At 40.5% G+C, this 6,156-nt stretch overlaps 1 long non-coding RNA gene across 1 annotated transcript; it reads right to left on the bottom strand.

Annotated features, from left to right (window-relative positions):
- Window positions 1-524: 524 nt before the first annotated feature.
- On the bottom strand, window positions 525-2,065 carry LOC133656889 (uncharacterized). The gene is made up of 7 exons (XR_009827191.1): window positions 1,926-2,065; window positions 1,606-1,723; window positions 1,361-1,452; window positions 1,178-1,255; window positions 1,014-1,088; window positions 774-914; window positions 525-583 (listed from the first exon to the last, which is right to left on the bottom strand). It is a non-coding gene; the product is annotated as an uncharacterized LOC133656889 (long non-coding RNA).
- Window positions 2,066-6,156: the final 4,091 nt, after the last annotated feature.

Raw genomic sequence — 6,156 nt, 5'->3', positions numbered from 1 at the left:
AAGTTACTGGAGGTGGTTCAAATAAGGTGCGTAAACTATGAATTTGTGATCAGGGTATAGGTTAATCGTTATTTGGTTCCTTGATCAGAGTACTTGTTTGGCTCTGTTGGATGACGGCGGCGGGGGTTGGGGGTGGGGGGCATACATAAATATCCATAACCCAACTTTGGGAGGTTGACATTGTTTTCTTATTATATTTGTACTATCATTCTATGTTTGTATTCGTGTAGGCCAGGGGTGTCCAAAGTGCAGCCCGGGGGCCATTTGCGGGCTGCAGGTCATTTTTTAACGGCCCCAGGGCACATTTTTAAAAAATATGATCAAAATAAATAAAAAACATTAAAAGTGGTATTTAAAGAGCAAACAGGTGAAATGTAACAAGAAAATGTAGCAATGTTTACTCTAATCACACAAAGCTGCCATGTAGGCTGTTTCTTTCTTTAAAAAATAATAATGAATCAAAATCAATGTCATTATGAAATATTGACCTATTCAAGGCTTAAGAAGTTTACCTTCGCAATCAGTTGGTCTTGGTTGTGCTTAATAGTTTCCAGCAGGCTAAGGATGTGGATTACCTCAGGCGCTGTTGACAAACAGCAGTATAAAATTAACATGTTTCAGTGTTTATCCTCATTACTCATAATCCTGACCTTAGTTAATGACAAAAGTTATTGACAAAGTTTGAAGAAAATATGTGATTGCTTGTGAATTTCAATTTTTTCCAAAATTTGTGGCACAGAATGACCATCCGGTATTTGTCAGTTATTGCTCACCAGAGCCGGAATTGTTGTCGGCCATTCTTCCCCCTCGCCATGTTGGCCTGTAGGCCAGGCTGGATCCAGGCTCCTCTGTCTGCCACATGTTGAGGGCTGCTGGTGAGGGGGGTGGAGGGAGTCGAGGAGGGACTGCCGTTCCTAGTGAGGTGGGCATTGTGAGAGAGCCATCAGTTAACCATGACTGGTAATACCCAAGGGGCCTATCTATACACTAATATTTCAGAGATCAGTCCCTACCTTGTGTAACTCTCTGCATGTTTAATGCAGGTGCTGGTGAAGGCATATGAATGCGTCCTTCCCCATGGTGAGGTGCTAAGGGAGATAAATTGGTATTAAATGGTTGTGATCTGTTAACCATGGTTACTGGATGCTGAGATATTATTTCAGAGATCAATCTTTACCTAGAAAGTTATCTCCAGTTGAGGAGTCGAGTTAACAAGTACTCATGACTCTTGCTGGCACTCGGCGAGATGGTGGAGCTGGGAGAAGGGATACAAGGAGAGGGTAATATCTTTAGCACTAAGAATGTTAACCATATCTTTTGGTGGTTTTGTTGTTTTCGATGTTAAGAGATTATTCCTTACTCTGCCTGTGCAATTGGCTTGCCAACCCCAGAGATGTGAGGTCACTATTTCCCGGGTCTTCTTCGCTATCATCTGAGTCCCCGAGACGATGGCTGTTGGGTAACCATATCATTAGGATTATTGCAATACCAAAATTGCCAAATATACATATAGTACAAGCATCTCTGGTCTATTTTTGAATGCTACCGGAAATAACCTTCCTATTACTGTAGAAACATGACAAAAACAAGACGGAACACACTTACACTGGCTTCCTGTTCCTTTTTTCTGGCAGCTCCTCGTTCTCTGCCTCAGATTGCAGGTCTGAGGTGTCGCAGCCCTTTCCATATTGTTGCATTATTTTTAATGCGTCTTTGTAGTTGTCTAAAATTGAATATGTTAAAATGAACATGAGTTTCAAATTAGCTGTAGAGCTGAACAGAATATTATTATTATTGATGATGATAAATCAGGTCCCTCTCTTACAAGAGACCTGGTCAGAACATAGACACAATAGGTTATTCCAAGCATAAAGAGAAGCAACTATGACGTTATTTTTAAACAAGAAGATTATGAATTTGCATACCACAAGTTCGGACAACAGAAACGTCAAATCTTGGCCAGTTTGGCTCATGCTGCTCCTCATTTAAAGCTGCCCTTTCAATTATGTCGGTGTTTTTATAGCTGGGCCAGAAAACCATCCTATCATCATACCATCCACTTGGGACAACCGCAATGTCCCTGTTCATTATAAATTAAATCAGATGAAAAGGCACCCTTAATGTAGAAAGAAAGAAAAGGGGTATTTATTCATCGTCAAAGGAACAACGTGGACAAAAGCATGCACAGGTGTTAGTGTATACAAATAAGCAAGTAAGATGAGCTGAGATTTTACCTGAATGGTGCCCCAAGGTGGTAAGAACTATAAGAAAGGTAAAAGTACAGGTCATAATAGTCAGAACTTCAGCTCAATCCTAAAGTAGGGTTTGAAATTATGGGTGTAGTGTATACAGAGATCAGTCCCTACCTTGTGTAACTCTCTGCATGTTTAATGCAGGTGCTGGTGAAGGCATATGAATACATCCTTCCCCATTGTGAGGTGCTAAGGGAGATAAATTGGTATTAAATGGTTGTGATCTGTTAACCATGGTTACTGGATGCTGAGATATTATTTTGGAGATCAGTCTTTACCTAGAAAGTTATCTCCAGTTGAGGAGTCGAGTTGACAAGTACTCATGACTCTTGCTGGCACTCGGCGAGACGGTGGAGCTGGGAGAAGGGATACAAGGAGAGGGGAATATCTTCAGCACTAAGAATGTTAACCATATCTTTAATATTAATGTGGTGGTTTCGTCTACATCGCTAAATATATCCTGTGGTGTACCTCAGGGATCAATATAGGACCTAAATTATTCAATGTCTAGATAAATGACATTTGTAAAGTTACATAAGATTTAAAGTTAGTATTATTTGCGGATGATACAACAGCGTTTTGTTCAGGAGAGAACACACAGAAGATAATACAAATAATAACAGAAGAAATTAACAAATTAAAAAGATGGTTTGACAAAAACAGACTATCTTTGAATCTCAGTAAAACTAAAATAATGCTATTTGGTAACAGTAGAAGAGAAAGTCAAACACAAATAGACGGAATAGAAATTGAAAGAGTAAATGAAACCAAATGTCTAGGTATAATGATTGATGATAAATTGAACTGGAAATCTCAAGTAAAAAATATACAACATAAAGTAGCAAGAAACACGTCAATAATGAATAAAGCAAAACATGTTCTAGACAAAAAATCACTTCATATTCTCTACTGCTCACTAGTGTTACATATCTGAGTTATTGTGTAGAAATATGGGGGAATAATTACAAGTACACTTCATTCATTAACGGTGTTACAAAAAAGATCAGTTAGAATAATATATAATGTTGGATATAGAGAACACACAAATCCTTTATTTATTGAATCAAAGATACTGAAATTCCATGACATAGTGAATTTGCAAACAGCTAAAATTATAAACAAAGCAAACTATAACCTGCTACCCAAGAATATACAACAATTCTTCTCAAAAAAAGAGGAGAAAAATCATCTTAGAGAGAAATGTAATTTAAAACATTTGTACGCACGTACAACACTTAAGACCTTCAGTATATCAGTATGTGGAATTAAATTATGGAATGCATTAAGCAAAGCAATCAAACAATGTACTAATATGATCAATTATTTATGCTTACATGTGGAAATAATAATAATAATAGTAAATAAAATAATAATAATAAAAAAAGGTAAATAAAGCATAAAATAGTCTCTAATAAATTAATTAAATAAAAAACAGCATATAAAATATATACTTCAGCAAATAACAAAAATATAGATCAAGAAAAAGGATCCTTAATATGTGCAGCAATTTTTCCCACTCACATCACCTCATTTTATATTTTTTTCTACAATTAACTATGCCAAAAAACACATAGACATACCTTTTTTTTTTAATGGAAACAAAAACAACATGGCGTCACACACAGCTAGTCCACAGTAAACAGGATCTCGAGCTCCACTAAAGAACAAAGAAAGAAATAATACACACTCATATTAATAGCAAAGAACGGCTGTTTCCACTCTGTTAACGTTACGTTGTTATAACGAAGTAATTGCGACCTGGGCCTAAACAACACTGACAATAAAGTAATACGCTTTCGTTTCAACCAGTTGGAAATATGTGGAATATCGTAGCATGTAACCTACACACATTCACAGCGTCTAACAAAAGATAGCCTAAGTTAACTGTATTGAACGTTACTCACCGGCTTCACAAAACACAGATAAAAGACAATTTTACAATAGCACGGCGAAAAAATGACCGTCGTTGTGTGGGTTTTTTGAGGAATAACACTCTTTTCCACTTTTCTTCCCTCGGGCCTCACCTACCGCGTGCAGCCATTTCGAATTTTCTGAATACGTGACGTCAGACGCACGTCCCCATGCAAAGCATTCTGGGAGGCGGCGCTGGAAATAAAAGCCTTTTTTTACAGAATATAAAGTTTTACTGCTAGTCCTAATATCAAACAAAGTCATTACAATCATACATAAATGATGATGGAAACAGAAAGGCCGATCTTTACTGCGAATGTAGCAATAAATCAATAAATCTATACTTACGTTCATGTTCCAGCAAAGAAAGTCCAGAGATCTTGGCTCATGCGCGTACACGCTAGTAGGCGCGTCCACGTCTGCGGGTGCAGACATTGGTCGGCTCAGCGCGCGTAGGCGGAGCCTATAACTCTAGGCGGCGCGTGCCGGTTTAGTTTGTCGCGTCCGCGTATGCGAATCAGAAACGAGTCCGCTCAGGATCAGCTGTCTGACAGTACAATTTTCAGAGGCGGAGCTGTATCCTCTAGGCCAGGGATCGGCAACCTTTACCACTCAAAGAGCCATTTTGGCAAGTTTCACAAATTAAAGAAAGTAATGGGAGCCACAAAAACATTTTTAAAATGAAAAACACTGCATACAAAGCTTAAATGCTTTGTGCTATGTTAACCAGGGGTCTCCGACACACGCACCGGCACGCACTTTAATGTTGAAATTTGATGTTAGTGCAGCCCGCGAGTTTTGAATGAATGGCGCTTAATAGCGTCGTACTTGCCGACCCTCTCATTTTTCCCCGGAGACTCCCGAATATCAGGGCGTGGTGACACTGCATTTGGCGCCCTCTACAGTCTGCCCTAACAGTGTACCTGCTCGACCACACGTAGATTGCAATTTCAGCTTGCTCACGTAAGTGACAGCAAGGCGTACTAACTCAGCAGCCACACATCTTACACTGACGGTACCAATACCCAGAATCCCATGCAGCCCTGACTCTTCCGCTCAACCAACGCACGGAGAGGGGGGGGGGGGGGGGGGGGTTGATGTGTGGGGGGATTTGGTGGTAGCGGGGGTGTATAATGTAGACCGGAAGAGTTAGGGCTGCATGGGATTCTGGGTAATGGTTGTGTTGTGTTTGTGTTGTGTTACGGTGGGATGTTCTCCAGAAATGTGTTTTTCATTCTTTTTTGGTGTGGGTTCACAGTGTGGCGCATATTTGTAACGTAACAATGTTAAAGTTGTTTGATACGGCTACCGTCAGGGTAAGCTGTGTGGCTGATGAGTAAGTATGCTTTGCTGTCTCCTGTGTGTGCAAGTAATAACAACATGCAACATGTGGCTGGACTGGCACGCTGTATGTAAATGCTATAGAGGACAATTACTGCAGTGCAATTAGGGCACGCCCTTTATTTAGTAATTAGAGTGTAAATAGGATTAATTTTTCCCTGGGAGTAATCTATGAGAGACACTGAGATCCATAAATCTCCTGGGAAAATCGGGGGGTCGGCATGTATGTAGCTGAGCCGCATCAGAGTGGTCAAGGAGCCGCATGCGGCTCCGGAGCCGCGGGTTGCCGACCCCTGCTCTAGGCGGAGCCAAAACGAATGTGACAGTAACGCGGGTTGGGCGACTTGAAGGCGGATCCGTATAGCAGTCTTCTGCTGTGTGGGTTAAAACATTAGCTGTGGGCTGCAAATGGCCTCCGGGGCACACTGTTGACACCCATGCTATAGATAATAAAAAATTAAATCTGATAAATCTATCGATAAAAAGCTGAGCCTGGCGACGCATGCGTGTTAACAACTCTCTCGCTCTCTTTGTCTCCGCCCCTCCCTCACGAATGCTGCTGCGCTCACCCCTCCCCCCTCCCTCCCTTCCCACACTCAGACACTAAAGTTAAAGTTAAAGTTAAAGTACCAATGATTGTCACACACACACT

The sequence above is a fragment of the Entelurus aequoreus genome, linkage group LG09 (assembly GCF_033978785.1).
Source record: "Entelurus aequoreus isolate RoL-2023_Sb linkage group LG09, RoL_Eaeq_v1.1, whole genome shotgun sequence".
Taxonomy (NCBI): domain Eukaryota; kingdom Metazoa; phylum Chordata; class Actinopteri; order Syngnathiformes; family Syngnathidae; genus Entelurus; species Entelurus aequoreus.
Note: the sequence above shows the minus strand (reverse complement) of the source record. Positions and strands in the feature narration are given on the sequence as shown.